The sequence below is a fragment of the Vanellus vanellus genome (assembly GCF_965231255.1).
Source record: "Vanellus vanellus genome assembly, contig: HAP1_SCAFFOLD_29, whole genome shotgun sequence".
NCBI lineage: Eukaryota > Metazoa > Chordata > Aves > Charadriiformes > Charadriidae > Vanellus > Vanellus vanellus.
The window spans coordinates 1,855,568-1,870,665 of NW_028127296.1; positions in this window are offsets into that span (position 1 = coordinate 1,855,568).

Consider the following 15,098-nt stretch of genomic DNA (forward strand, 5'->3'; position numbering starts at 1 on the left):
GTAGCAACCCCAGACTCCTCCAGGGAAGATACCCGAGATGATTTTTCTGCTGGGACAAAGCTCCATCTTCTGGGATGCATCTGAGATTCCTCCCAGGCGTCTCCCGCAGACATTTTTCCTGTGGTTTGGGTCCCTTTAATCCCGGGTAGCAACCCCAGACTCCTCCAGGAAAGATATCCGGGATGATTTTTCTCCTTGGACAATGCTCCATCCTCTGGGATGCATCCGAGACTTGTCGCAGCTATGTCCCTGAGTCTTTTTTCTCACGGTTTATGGTTCTGTCATCCCAGGTAGCAACCCCAGACTCCTCCAGGGAAGACACCCAATATGATTTTTCTCTCTTGACAGTGGTCCATCCTGTGGGATCTACCCAGAATTCCTCCCAGGCGTCTCCCGCAGAGTTTTCTCCAGTGCTTTAGGGCCCTGTGATCCCGGGTAGCAACCCCAGACTCCTCCAAGGAAGATACCCGAGATAATTTTTCTGCTTGGACAATGCTCCATCCTCTGGGAAGTATCCGAGACTCCTTGCAGGTATGTCCCTGAGTTTTTATTCCAGTGTTTTCGGGCCCTGTAATCCCGGGTAGCAACCCCAGACTCCTCCAGGAAAGATATCCGGGATGATTTTTCTCCTTGGACAATGGTCCATCCTCTGGGATGCCCCCGAGACTTGTCGCAGCTATGTCCCTGAGTCTTTTTTCTCGCGGTTCATGGTTCTGTCATCCCGGGTAGCAACCCCAGACTCCTCCAGGGAAGACACCCAATATGATTTTTCTCTCTTGACAGTGGTCCATACTGCGGGATCTATCCAGAACTCCTCCCAGGTGTCTCCCGCAGAGTTTTCTCCGGTGTTTTGGGGCCCTGTGATCCCGGGTAGCAACCCCAGACTCCTCCAGGGAAGATACCCGAGATGACTTTTCTCCTTGGACAAAGCTCCATCTTCTGGGATGCATATGAGATTCCTCCCAGGCATCTCCCACAGACATTTTTCCTGTGGTTTGGGTCCCTGTAATCCTGGGTAGCAACCCCAGACTCCTCCAGGGAAGATACCCGAGATGATTTTTCTGCTGGGACAAAGCTCCATCTTCTGGGATGCATCTGAAATTCCTCCCAGGCATCTCCCACAGACATTTTTGCTGTGGTTTGGGTCCCTGTAATCCCGGGTAGCAACCCCAGACTCCTCCAGGGAAGATACCCGAGATAATTTTTCTGCTTGGACAATGCTCCATCCTCTGGGAGGCATCCGAGACTCCTTGCAGGTATGTCCCTGAGTTTTTATTCCGATGTTTTCGGGCCCTGTGATCCCGGGTAGCAACCCCAGACTCCTCCAGGGAAGATACCCGAGATGATTTTTCTGCTGGGACAAAGCTCCATCTTCTGGGATGCATCTGAGATTCCTCCCAGGCGTCTCCCGCAGACATTTTTCCTGTGGTTTGGGTCCCTGTAATCCCGGGTAGCAACCCCAGACTCCTCCAGGAAAGATATCCGGGATGATTTTTCTCCTTGGACAATGCTCCATCCTCTGGAATGCATCCGAGACTTGTCGCAGCTATGTCCCTGAGTCTTTTTTCTCACGGTTTATGGTTCTGTCATCCCAGGTAGCAACCCCAGACTCCTCCAGGGAAGACACCCAATATGATTTTTCTCTCTTGACAGTGGTCCATCCTGCGGGATCTACCCAGAATTCCTCCCAGGCGTCTCCCGCAGAGTTTTCTCCAGTGCTTTAGGGCCCTGTGATCCCGGGTAGCAACCCCAGACTCCTCCAAGGAAGATACCCGAGATAATTTTTCTGCTTGGACAATGCTCCATCCTCTGGGAAGCATCCGAGACTCCTTGCAGGTATGTCCCTGAGTTTCTATTCCGGTGTTTTTGGGCCCTTTGATCCCGTGTAGCAACCCCAGACTCCTCCAGGGAAGATACCCGAGATGATTTTTCTCCTTGGACAATGCTCCATCTTCTGGGATGCATCTGAGATTCCTGCCAGGCGTCTCCCGCAGATACTTTTCCTGTGGTTTGGGTCCCTGTAAACCCGGGTAGCAACCCCAGACTCCTCCAGGGAAGATACCCGAGATGATTTTTCTCCTTGGACAATGCTCCATCTTCTGGGATGCATCTGAGATTCCTCCCAGGCGTCTCCCGCAGACATTTTTCCTGTGGTTTGGGTCCCTTTAAACCCGGGTAGCAACCCCAGACTCCTCCAGGGAAGACACCCAATATGATTTTTCTCTCTTGACAGTGGTCCATACTGCGGGATCTATCCAGAACTCCTCCCAGGTGTCTCCCGCAGAGTTTTCTCCGGTGTTTTGGGGCCCTGTGATCCCGGGTAGCAACCCCAGACTCCTCCAGGGAAGATACCCGAGATGATTTTTCTGCTGGGACAAAGCTCCATCTTCTGGGATGCATCTGAGATTCCTCCCAGGCGTCTCCCGCAGACATTTTTCCTGTGGTTTGGGTCCCTTTAATCCCGGGTAGCAACCCCAGACTCCTCCAGGAAAGATATCCGGGATGATTTTTCGCCTTGGACAATGCTCCATCCTCTGGGATGCATCCGAGACTTGTCGCAGCTATGTCCCTGAGTCTTTTTTCTCACGGTTTATGGTTCTGTCATCCCAGGTAGCAACCCCAGACTCCTCCAGGGAAGACACCCAATATGATTTTTCTCTCTTGACAGTGGTCCATCCTGTGGGATCTACCCAGAATTCCTCCCAGGCGTCTCCCGCAGAGTTTTCTCCAGTGCTTTAGGGCCCTGTGATCCCGGGTAGCAACCCCAGACTCCTCCAAGGAAGATACCCGAGATAATTTTTCTGCTTGGACAATGCTCCATCCTCTGGGAAGTATCCGAGACTCCTTGCAGGTATGTCCCTGAGTTTTTATTCCAGTGTTTTCGGGCCCTGTAATCCCGGGTAGCAACTCCAGACTCCTCCAGGAAAGATATCCGGGATGATTTTTCTCCTTGGACAATGGTCCATCCTCTGGGATGCCCCCGAGACTTGTCGCAGCTATGTCCCTGAGTCTTTTTTCTCGCGGTTCATGGTTCTGTCATCCCGGGTAGCAACCCCAGACTCCTCCAGGGAAGACACCCAATATGATTTTTCTCTCTTGACAGTGGTCCATCCTGCGGGATCTACCCAGAATTCCTCCCAGGCGTCTCCCGCAGAGTTTTCTCCGGTGTCTTGGGGCCCTGTGATCCCGGGTAGCAACCCCAGACTCCTCCAGGGAAGATACCCGAATTGATTTTTCTCCTTGGACAATGCTACATCCTCTGGGAAGCATCCGAGACTCCTTACAGGTATGTCCCTGAGTGTTTATTCCGGTATTTTCGGGCCCTGTGATCCCGGGTAGCAACCCCAGACTCCTCCAGGGAAGACACCCAATATGATTTTTCTCTCTTGACAGTGGTCCATACTGCGGGATCTATCCAGAACTCCTCCCAGGTGTCTCCCGCAGAGTTTTCTCCGGTGTTTTGGGGCCCTGTGATCCCGGGTAGCAACCCCAGACTCCTCCAGGGAAGATACCCGAGATGACTTTTCTCCTTGGACAAAGCTCCATCTTCTGGGATGCATATGAGATTCCTCCAAGGCATCTCCCACAGACATTTTTCCTGTGGTTTGGGTCCCTGTAATCCCGGGTAGCAACCCCAGACTCCTCCAGGGAAGATACCCGAGATGATTTTTCTGCTGGGACAAAGCTCCATCTTCTGGGATGCATCTGAGATTCCTCCCAGGCATCTCCCACAGACATTTTTCCTGTAGTTTGGGTCCCTGTAATCCCGGGTAGCAACCCCAGACTCCTCCAGGGAAGATACCCGAGATAATTTTTCTGCTTGGACAATGCTCCATCCTCTGGGAAGCATCCGAGACTCCTTGCAGGTATGTCCCTGAGTTTTTATTCCGGTATTTTCGGGCCCTCTGATCCCGGGTACAACCCCAGACTCCTCCAGGGAAGATACCCGAGATGATTTTTCTGCTGGGACAAAGCTCCATCTTCTGGGATGCATCTGAGATTCCTCCCAGGCGTCTCCCGCAGACATTTTTCCTGCGGTTTGTGTCCCTTTAATCCCAGGTACCAACCCCAGACTCCTCCAGGAAAGATATCCGGGATGATTTTTCTCGTTGGACAATGCTCCATCCTCTGGGATGCATCCGAGACTTGTCGCAGCTATGTCCCTGAGTCTTTTTTCTCACGGTTTATGGTTCTGTCATCCCAGGTAGCAACCCCAGACTCCTCCAGGGAAGACACCCAATATGATTTTTCTCTCTTGACAGTGGTCCATCCTGCGGGATCTACCCAGAATTCCTCCCAGGCGTCTCCCGCAGAGTTTTCTCCAGTGCTTTAGGGCCCTGTGATCCCGGGTAGCAACCCCAGACTCCTCCAGGGAAGATACCAGAGATGATTTTTCTCCTTGGACAGTGCTCCATCCTCTTGGAAGCATCCGAGACTCCTTGCAGTTATGTCCCTGAGTGTTTATTCCGGTATTTTCGGACCCTCTGATCCCGGGTAGCAACACCAGACTCCTCCAGGGAAGACACCCAATATGATTTTTCTCTCTTGACAGTGGTCCATCCTGCGGGATCTATCCAGAACTCCTCCCAGGTGTCTCCTGCAGAGTTTTCTCCGGTGTTTTGGGGCCCTGTGATCCCGGGTAGCAACCCCAGACTCCTCCAGGGAAGATACCCGAGATAATTTTTCTGCTTGGACAATGCTCCATCCTCTGGGAAGCATCCGAGACTCCTTGCAGGTATGTCCCTGAGTTTTTATTCCGGTGTTTTCGGGCCCTCTGATCCCGGGTAGCAACCCCAGACTCCTCCAGGGAAGATACCCGAGATGATTTTTCTCCTTGGACAATGCTCCATCTTCTGGGATGCATCTGAGATTCCTCCCAGGCGTCTCCCACAGACATTTTTCCTGTGGTTTGGGTCCCTGTAATCCCGGGTAGCAACCCCAGACTCCTCCAGGGAAGATACCCGAGATAATTTTTCTGCTTGGACAATGCTCCATCCTCTGGGAAGCATCCGAGACTCCTTGCAGGTATGTCCCTGAGTTTTTATTCCGGTGTTTTCGGGCCCTGTGATCCCGGGTAGCAACCCCAGACTCCTCCAGGGAAGATACCCGAGATGATTTTTCTCCTTGGACAAAGCTCCATCTTCTGGGATGCATCTGAGATTCCTCCCAGGCGTCTCCCGCAGACATTTTTCCTGTGGTTTGGGTCCCTTTAATCCCAGGTACCAACCCCAGACTCCTCCAGGAATGATATCCGGGATGATTTTTCTCCTTGGACAATGCTCCATGCTCTGGGATGCACCCGAGACTTGTCGCAGCTATGTCCCTGAGTCTTTTTTCTCACGGTTTATGGTTCTGTCAGCCCAGGTAGCAACCCCAGACTCCTCCAGGGAAGACACCCAATATGATTTTTCTCTCTTGACAGTGGTCCATCCTGCGGGATCTACCCAGAATTCCTCCCAGGCGTCTCCCGCAGAGTTTTCTCCAGTGCTTTAGGGCCCTGTGATCCCAGGTAGCAACCCCAGACTCCTCCAAGGAAGATACCCGAGATAATTTTTCTGCTTGGACAATGCTCCATCCTCTGGGAAGCATCCGAGACTCCTTGCAGGTATGTCCCTGAGTTTTTATTCCGGTGTTTTCGGGCCCTGTGATCCCGGGTAGCAACCCCAGACTCCTCCAGGGAAGATAGCTGAGATGATTTTTCTCCTTGGACAATGCTCCATCTTCTGGGATGCATCTGAGATTCCTCCCATGCGTCTCCCGCAGACATTTTTCCTGTGGTTTGGGTCCCTGTAATCCCGGGTAGCAACCCCAGACTCCTCCAGGGAAGATACCCGAGATGATTTTTCTCCTTGGACAATGCTCCATCCTCTTGGAAGCATCCGAGACTCCTTGCAGGTATGTCCCTGAGTGTTTATTCCGGTATTTTCGGGCCCTCTGATCCCGGGTAGCAACCCCAGACTCCTCCAGGGAAGACACCCAATATGATTTTTCTCTCTTGACAGTGGTCCATACTGCGGGATCTATCCAGAACTCCTCCCAGGAGTCTCCCGCAGAGTTTTCTCCGGTGTTTTGGGGCCCTGTGATCCCGGGTAGCAACCCCAGACTCCTCCAGGGAAGATACCCGAGATGACTTTTCTCCTTGGACAAAGCTCCATCTTCTGGGATGCATATGAGATTCCTCCCAGGCATCTCCCACAGACATTTTTCCTGTGGTTTGGGTCCCTGTAATCCCGGGTAGCAACCCCAGACTCCTCCAGGGAAGATACCCGAGATGATTTTTCTGCTGGGACAAAGCTCCATCTTCTGGGATGCATCTGAGATTCCTCCCAGGCATCTCCCACAGACATTTTTCCTGTAGTTTGGGTCCCTGTAATCCCGGGTAGCAACCCCAGACTCCTCCAGGGAAGATACCCGAGATAATTTTTCTGCTTGGACAATGCTCCATCCTCTGGGAAGCATCCGAGACTCCTTGCAGGTATGTCCCTGAGTTTTTATTCCGGTGTTTTCGGGCCCTCTGATCCCGGGTACAACCCCAGACTCCTCCAGGGAAGATACCCGAGATGATTTTTCTCCTTGGACAATGCTCCATCTTCTGGGATGCATCTGAGATTCCTCCCAGGAGTCTCCCGCAGACATTTTTCCTGTGGTTTGGGTCCCTGTAATCCCGGGTAGCAACCCCAGACTCCTCCAGGGAAGATACCCGAGATGATTTTTCTGCTGGGACAAAGCTCCATCTTCTGGGATGCATCTGAGATTCCTCCCAGGCGTCTCCCGCAGACATTTTTCCTGCGGTTTGGGTCCCTTTAATCCCAGGTACCAACCCCAGACTCCTCCAGGAAAGATATCCGGGATGATTTTTCTCCTTGGACAATGCTCCATCCTCTGGGATGCATCCGAGACTTTTCGCAGCTATCTCCCTGAGTCTTTTTTCTCACGGTTTATGGTTCTGTCATCCCAGGTAGCAACCCCAGACTCCTCCAGGGAAGACACCCAATATGATTTTTCTCTCTTGACAGTGGTCCATACTGCGGGATCTATCCAGAACTCCTCCCAGGTGTCTCCCGCAGAGTTTTCTCCGGTGTTTTGGGGCCCTGTGATCCCGGGTAGCAACCCCAGACTCCTCCAGGGAAGATACCCGAGATAATTTTTCTGCTTGGACAATGCTCCATCCTCTGGGAAGCATCCGAGACTCCTTGCAGGTATGTCCCTGAGTTTTTATTCCGGTGTTTTTGGGCCCTGTGATCCCGGGTAGCAACCCCAGACTCCTCCAGGGAAGATACCCGAGATGATTTTTCTCCTTGGACAAAGCTCCATCTTCTGGGATGCATCTGAGATTCCTACCAGGCGTCTCCCGCAGACATTTTTCCTGTGGTTTGGGTCCCTTTAATCCCAGGTACCAACCCCAGACTCCTCCAGGAATGATATCCGGGATGATTTTTCTCCTTGGACAATGCTCCATGCTCTGGGATGCACCCGAGACTTGTCGCAGCTATGTCCCTGAGTCTTTTTTCTCACGGTTTATGGTTCTGTCAGCCCAGGTAGCAACCCCAGACTCCTCCAGGGAAGACACCCAATATGATTTTTCTCTCTTGACAGTGGTCCATCCTGCGGGATCTACCCAGAATTCCTCCCAGGCGTCTCCCGCAGAGTTTTCTCCAGTGCTTTAGGGCCCTGTGATCCCAGGTAGCAACCCCAGACTCCTCCAAGGAAGATACCCGAGATAATTTTTCTGCTTGGACAATGCTCCATCCTCTGGGAAGCATCCGAGACTCCTTGGAGGTATGTCCGTGAGTTTTTATTCCAGTGTTTTCGGGCCCTGTGATCCCGGGTAGCAACCCCAGACTCCTCCAGGGAAGATACCCGAGATGACTTTTCTCCTTGGACAATGCTCCATCTTCTGGGATGCATCTGAGATTCCTCCCAGGCGTCTCCCGCAGACATTTTTCTTGTGGTTTTGGTCCCTGTAATCCCGGGTAGCAACCCCAGACTCCTCCAGGGAAGATATCCGAGATGAATTTTCTCCTTGGACAATGCTCCGTCTTCTGGGATGCATATGAGATTCCTCCCAGGCATCTCCCACAGACATTTTTCCTGTGGTTTGGGTCCCTGTGATCCCGGGTAGCAACCCCAGACTCCTCCAGGGAAGATACCCGAGATAATTTTTCTGCTTGGACAATGCTCCATCCTCTGGGAAGCATCCGAGACTCCTTGCAGGTATGTCCCTGAGTTTTTATTCCCGTTTTTTCGGGCCCTGTGATCCCGGGTAGCAACCCCAGACTCCTCCAGGGAAGATACCCGAGATGATTTTTCTGCTGGGACAAAGCTCCATCTTCTGGGATGCATCTGAGATTCCTCCCAGGCGTCTCCCGCAGATATTTTTCCTGTGGTTTTGGTCCCTGTAATCCCGGGTAGCAACCCCAGACTCCTCCAGGGAAGATGCCCGAGATGATTTTTCTCCTTGGACAAACCTCCATCTTCTGGGATGCATATGAGATTCCTCCCAGGCATCTCCCACAGACATTTTTCCTGTGGTTTGGGTCCCTGTAATCCCGGGTAGCAACCCCAGACTCCTCCAGGGAAGATACCCGAGATGATTTTTCTGCTGGGACAAAGCTCCATCTTCTGGGATGCATCTGAGATTCCTCCCAGGCGTCTCCCGCAGACATTTTTCCTGTGGTTTGGGTCCCTTTAATCCCAGGTAGCAACCCCAGACTCCTCCAGGAAAGATATCCGGGATGATTTTTCTCCTTGGACAATGCTCCATCCTCTGGGATGCACCCGAGACTTGTCGCAGCTATGTCCCTGAGTCTTTTTTCTCGCGGTTCATGGTTCTGTCATCCCGGGTAGCAACCCCAGACTCCTCCAGGGAAGACACCCAATATGATTTTTCTCTCTTGACAGTGGTCCATCCTGCGGGATCTACCCAGAATTCCTCCCAGGCGTCTCCCGCAGAGTTTTCTCCGGTGTCTTGGGGCCCTGTGATCCCGGGTAGCAACCCCAGACTCCTCCAGGGAAGATACCCGAATTGATTTTTCTCCTTGGACAATGCTCCATCCTCTGGGAAGCATCCGAGACTCCTTGCAGGTATGTCCCTGAGTGTTTATTCCAGTGTTTTCAGGCCCTGTGATCCCGGGTAGCCACCCCAGACTCCTCCAGCCAGGACACCCAATATGATTTTTCTCTCTTGACAGTGGTCCATCCTGCGGGATCTACCCAGAATTCCTCCCAGGCGTCTCCCGCAGAGTTTTCTCCAGTGCTTTAGGGCCCTGTGATCCCAGGTAGCAACCCCAGACTCCTCCAAGGAAGATACCCGAGATAATTTTTCTGCTTGGACAATGCTCCATCCTCTGGGAAGCATCCGAGACTCCTTGCAGGTATGTCCCTGAGTTTTTATTCCGGTGTTTTCGGGCCCTGTGATCCCGGGTAGCAACCCCAGACTCCCCAGGGAAGATAGCCGAGATGATTTTTCTGCTGGGACAAAGCTCCATCTTCTGGGATGCATCTGAGATTCCTCCCAGGCGTCTCCCGCAGACATTTTTCCTGTGGTTTGGGTCCCTTTAATCCCGGGTAGCAACCCCAGACTCCTCCAGGAAAGATATCCGGGATGATTTTTCTCCTTGGACAATGCTCCATCCTCTTGGAAGCATCCGAGACTCCTTGCAGGTATGTCCCTGAGTGTTTATTCCAGTGTTTTCAGGCCCTGTGATCCCGGGTAGCCACCCCAGACTCCTCCAGCCAGGACACCCAATATGATTTTTCTCTCTTGACAGTGGTCCATCCTGCGGGATCTACCCAGAATTCCTCCCAGGCGTCTCCCGCAGAGTTTTCTCCAGTGCTTTAGGGCCCTGTGATCCCAGGTAGCAACCCCAGACTCCTCCAAGGAAGATACCCGAGATAATTTTTCTGCTTGGACAATGCTCCATCCTCTGGGAAGTATCCGAGACTCCTTGCAGGTATGTCCCTGAGTTTTTATTCCAGTGTTTTCGGGCCCTGTAATCCCGGGTAGCAACCCCAGACTCCTCCAGGAAAGATATCCGGGATGATTTTTCTCCTTGGACAATGGTCCATCCTCTGGGATGCACCCGAGACTTGTCGCAGCTATGTCCCTGAGTCTTTTTTCTCGCGGTTCATGGTTCTGTCATCCCGGGTAGCAACCCCAGACTCCTCCAGGGAAGACACCCAATATGATTTTTCTCTCTTGACAGTGGTCCATCCTGCGGGATCTACCCAGAATACCTCCCAGGCGTCTCCCGCAGAGTTTTCTCCGGTGTCTTGGGGCCCTGTGATCCCGGGTAGCAACCCCAGACTCCTCCAGGGAAGATACCCGAATTGATTTTTCTCCTTGGACAATGCTACATCCTCTGGGAAGCATCCGAGACTCCTTACAGGTATGTCCCTGAGTGTTTATTCCGGTATTTTCGGGCCCTGTGATCCCGGGTAGCAACCCCAGACTCCTCCAGGGAAGACACCCAATATGATTTTTCTCTCTTGACAGTGGTCCATACTGCGGGATCTTTCCAGAACTCCTCCCAGGTGTCTCCCGCAGAGTTTTCTCCGGTGTTTTGGGGCCCTGTGATCCCGGGTAGCAACCCCAGACTCCTCCAGGGAAGATACCCGAGATGACTTTTCTCCTTGGACAAAGCTCCATCTTCTGGGATGCATATGAGATTCCTCCAAGGCATCTCCCACAGACATTTTTCCTGTGGTTTGGGTCCCTGTAATCCCGGGTAGCAACCCCAGACTCCTCCAGGGAAGATACCCGAGATGATTTTTCTGCTGGGACAAAGCTCCATCTTCTGGGATGCATCTGAGATTCCTCCCAGGCATCTCCCACAGACATTTTTCCTGTAGTTTGGGTCCCTGTAATCCCGGGTAGCAACCCCAGACTCCTCCAGGGAAGATACCCGAGATAATTTTTCTGCTTGGACAATGCTCCATCCTCTGGGAAGCATCCGAGACTCCTTGCAGGTATGTCCCTGAGTTTTTATTCCGGTATTTTCGGGCCCTCTGATCCCGGGTACAACCCCAGACTCCTCCAGGGAAGATACCCGAGATGATTTTTCTCCTTGGACAATGCTCCATCTTCTGGGATGCATCTGAGATTCCTCCCAGGAGTCTCCCGCAGACATTTTTCCTGTGGTTTGGGTCCCTGTAATCCCGGGTAGCAACCCCAGACTCCTCCAGGGAAGATACCCGAGATGATTTTTCTGCTGGGACAAAGCTCCATCTTCTGGGATGCATCTGAGATTCCTCCCAGGCGTCTCCCGCAGACATTTTTCCTGCGGTTTCTGTCCCTTTAATCCCAGGTACCAACCCCAGACTCCTCCAGGAAAGATATCCGGGATGATTTTTCTCGTTGGACAATGCTCCATCCTCTGGGATGCATCCGAGGCTTGTCGCAGCTATGTCCCTGAGTCTTTTTTCTCACGGTTTATGGTTCTGTCATCCCAGGTAGCAACCCCAGACTCCTCCAGGGAAGACACCCAATATGATTTTTCTCTCTTGACAGTGGTCCATCCTGCGGGATCTACCCAGAATTCCTCCCAGGCGTCTCCCGCAGAGTTTTCTCCAGTGCTTTAGGGCCCTGTGATCCCGGGTAGCAACCCCAGACTCCTCCAGGGAAGATACCAGAGATGATTTTTCTCCTTGGACAATGCTCCATCCTCTGGGAAGCATCCGAGACTCCTTGCAGGTATGTCCCTGAGTTTTTATTCCGGTGTTTTCGGGCCCTGTGATCCCGGGTAGCAACCCCAGACTCCTCCAGGGAAGATACCCGAGATGATTTTTCTCCTTGGACAAAGCTCCATCTTCTGGGATGCATCTGAGATTCCTCCCAGGCGTCTCCCGCAGACATTTTTCCTGTGGTTTGGGTCCCTTTAATCCCAGGTACCAACCCCAGACTCCTCCAGGAATGATATCCGGGATGATTTTTCCCCTTGGACAATGCTCCATGCTCTGGGATGCACCCGAGACTTGTCGCAGCTATGTCCCTGAGTCTTTTTTCTCACGGTTTATGGTTCTGTCAGCCCAGGTAGCAACCCCAGACTCCTCCAGGGAAGACACCCAATATGATTTTTCTCTCTTGACAGTGGTCCATCCTGCGGGATCTACCCAGAATTCCTCCCAGGCGTCTCCCGCAGAGTTTTCTCCAGTGCTTTAGGGCCCTGTGATCCCAGGTAGCAACCCCAGACTCCTCCAAGGAAGATACCCGAGATAATTTTTCTGCTTGGACAATGCTCCATCCTCTGGGAAGCATCCGAGACTCCTTGCAGGTATGTCCCTGAGTTTTTATTCCGGTGTTTTCGGGCCCTGTGATCCCGGGTAGCAACCCCAGACTCCTCCAGGGAAGATAGCCGAGATGATTTTTCTCCTTGGACAATGCTCCATCTTCTGGGATGCATCTGAGATTCCTCCCATGCGTCTCCCGCAGACATTTTTCCTGTGGTTTGGGTCCCTGTAATCCCGGGTAGCAACCCCAGACTCCTCCAGGGAAGATACCCGAGATGATTTTTCTCCTTGGACAATGCTCCATCCTCTCGGAAGCATCCGAGACTCCTTGCAGGTATGTCCCTGAGTGTTTATTCCGGTATTTTCGGGCCCTCTGATCCCGGGTAGCAACCCCAGACTCCTCCAGGGAAGACACCCAATATGATTTTTCTCTCTTGACAGTGGTCCATACTGCGGGATCTATCCAGAACTCCTCCCAGGAGTCTCCCGCAGAGTTTTCTCCGGTGTTTTGGGGCCCTGTGATCCCGGGTAGCAACCCCAGACTCCTCCAGGGAAGATACCCGAGATGACTTTTCTCCTTGGACAAAGCTCCATCTTCTGGGATGCATATGAGATTCCTCCCAGGCATCTCCCACAGACATTTTTCCTGTGGTTTGGGTCCCTGTAATCCCGGGTAGCAACCCCAGACTCCTCCAGGGAAGATACCCGAGATGATTTTTCTGCTGGGACAAAGCTCCATCTTCTGGGATACATCTGAGATTCCTCCCAGGCATCTCCCACAGACATTTTTCCTGTAGTTTGGGTCCCTGTAATCCCGGGTAGCAACCCCAGACTGCTCCAGGGAAGATACCCGAGATGATTTTTCTCCTTGGACAAAGCTCCATCTTCTGGGATGCATCTGAGATTCCTCCCAGGCGTCTCCCGCAGACATTTTTCCTGTGGTTTGGGTCCCTTTAATCCCAGGTACCAACCCCAGACTCCTCCAGGAATGATATCCGGGATGATTTTTCCCCTTGGACAATGCTCCATGCTCTGGGATGCACCCGAGACTTGTCGCAGCTATGTCCCTGAGTCTTTTTTCTCACGGTTTATGGTTCTGTCAGCCCAGGTAGCAACCCCAGACTCCTCCAGGGAAGACACCCAATATGATTTTTCTCTCTTGACAGTGGTCCATCCTGCGGGATCTACCCAGAATTCCTCCCAGGCGTCTCCCGCAGAGTTTTCTCCAGTGCTTTAGGGCCCTGTGATCCCAGGTAGCAACCCCAGACTCCTCCAAGGAAGATACCCGAGATAATTTTTCTGCTTGGACAATGCTCCATCCTCTGGGAAGCATCCGAGACTCCTTGCAGGTATGTCCCTGAGTTTTTATTCCGGTGTTTTCGGGCCCTGTGATCCCGGGTAGCAACCCCAGACTCCTCCAGGTAAGATAGCCGAGATGATTTTTCTCCTTGGACAATGCTCCATCTTCTGGGATGCATCTGAGATTCCTCCCATGCGTCTCCCGCAGACATTTTTCCTGTGGTTTGGGTCCCTGTAATCCCGGGTAGCAACCCCAGACTCCTCCAGGGAAGATACCCGAGATGATTTTTCTCCTTGGACAATGCTCCATCCTCTCGGAAGCATCCGAGACTCCTTGCAGGTATGTCCCTGAGTGTTTATTCCGGTATTTTCGGGCCCTCTGATCCCGGGTAGCAACCCCAGACTCCTCCAGGGAAGACACCCAATATGATTTTTCTCTCTTGACAGTGGTCCATACTGCGGGATCTATCCAGAACTCCTCCCAGGAGTCTCCCGCAGAGTTTTCTCCGGTGTTTTGGGGCCCTGTGATCCCGGGTAGCAACCCCAGACTCCTCCAGGGAAGATACCCGAGATGACTTTTCTCCTTGGACAAAGCTCCATCTTCTGGGATGCATATGAGATTCCTCCCAGGCATCTCCCACAGACATTTTTCCTGTGGTTTGGGTCCCTGTAATCCCGGGTAGCAACCCCAGACTCCTCCAGGGAAGATACCCGAGATGATTTTTCTGCTGGGACAAAGCTCCATCTTCTGGGATACATCTGAGATTCCTCCCAGGCATCTCCCACAGACATTTTTCCTGTAGTTTGGGTCCCTGTAATCCCGGGTAGCAACCCCAGACTGCTCCAGGGAAGATACCCGAGATAATTTTTCTGCTTGGACAATGCTCCATCCTCTGGGAAGCATCCGAGACTCCTTGCAGGTATGTCCCTGAGTTTTTATTCCGGTGTTTTCGGGCCCTGTGATCCCGGGTAGCAACCCCAGACTCCTCCAGGGAAGATAGCCAAGATGATTTTTCTCCTTGGACAATGCTCCATCTTCTGGGATGCATATGAGATTCCTCCCAGGAGTCTCCCGCAGACATTTTTCCTGTGGTTTGGGTCCCTGTAATCCCGGGTAGCAACCCCAGACTCCTCCAGGGAAGATACCCGAGATGATTTTTCTCCTTGGACAAAGCTCCATCTTCTGGGATGCATATGAGATTCCTCCCAGGCATCTCCCACAGACATTTTTGCTGTGGTTTGGGTCCCTGTAATCCCGGGTAGCAACCCCAGACTCCTCCAGGGAAGATACCCGAGATGATTTTTCTGCTGGGACAAAGCTCCATCTTCTGGGATGCATCTGAGATTCCTCCCATGCGTCTCCCGCAGACATTTTTCCTGTGGTTTGGGTCGCTGTAATCCCGGGTAGCAACCCCAGACTCCTCCAGGGAAGATACCCGAGATGATTTTTCTCCTTGGACAATGCTCCGTCCTCTTGGAAGCATCCGAGACTCCTTGCAGATATGTCCCGGAGTGTTTATTCCGGTATTTTCGGGCCCTCTGATCCCGGGTAGCAACACCAGACTCCTCCA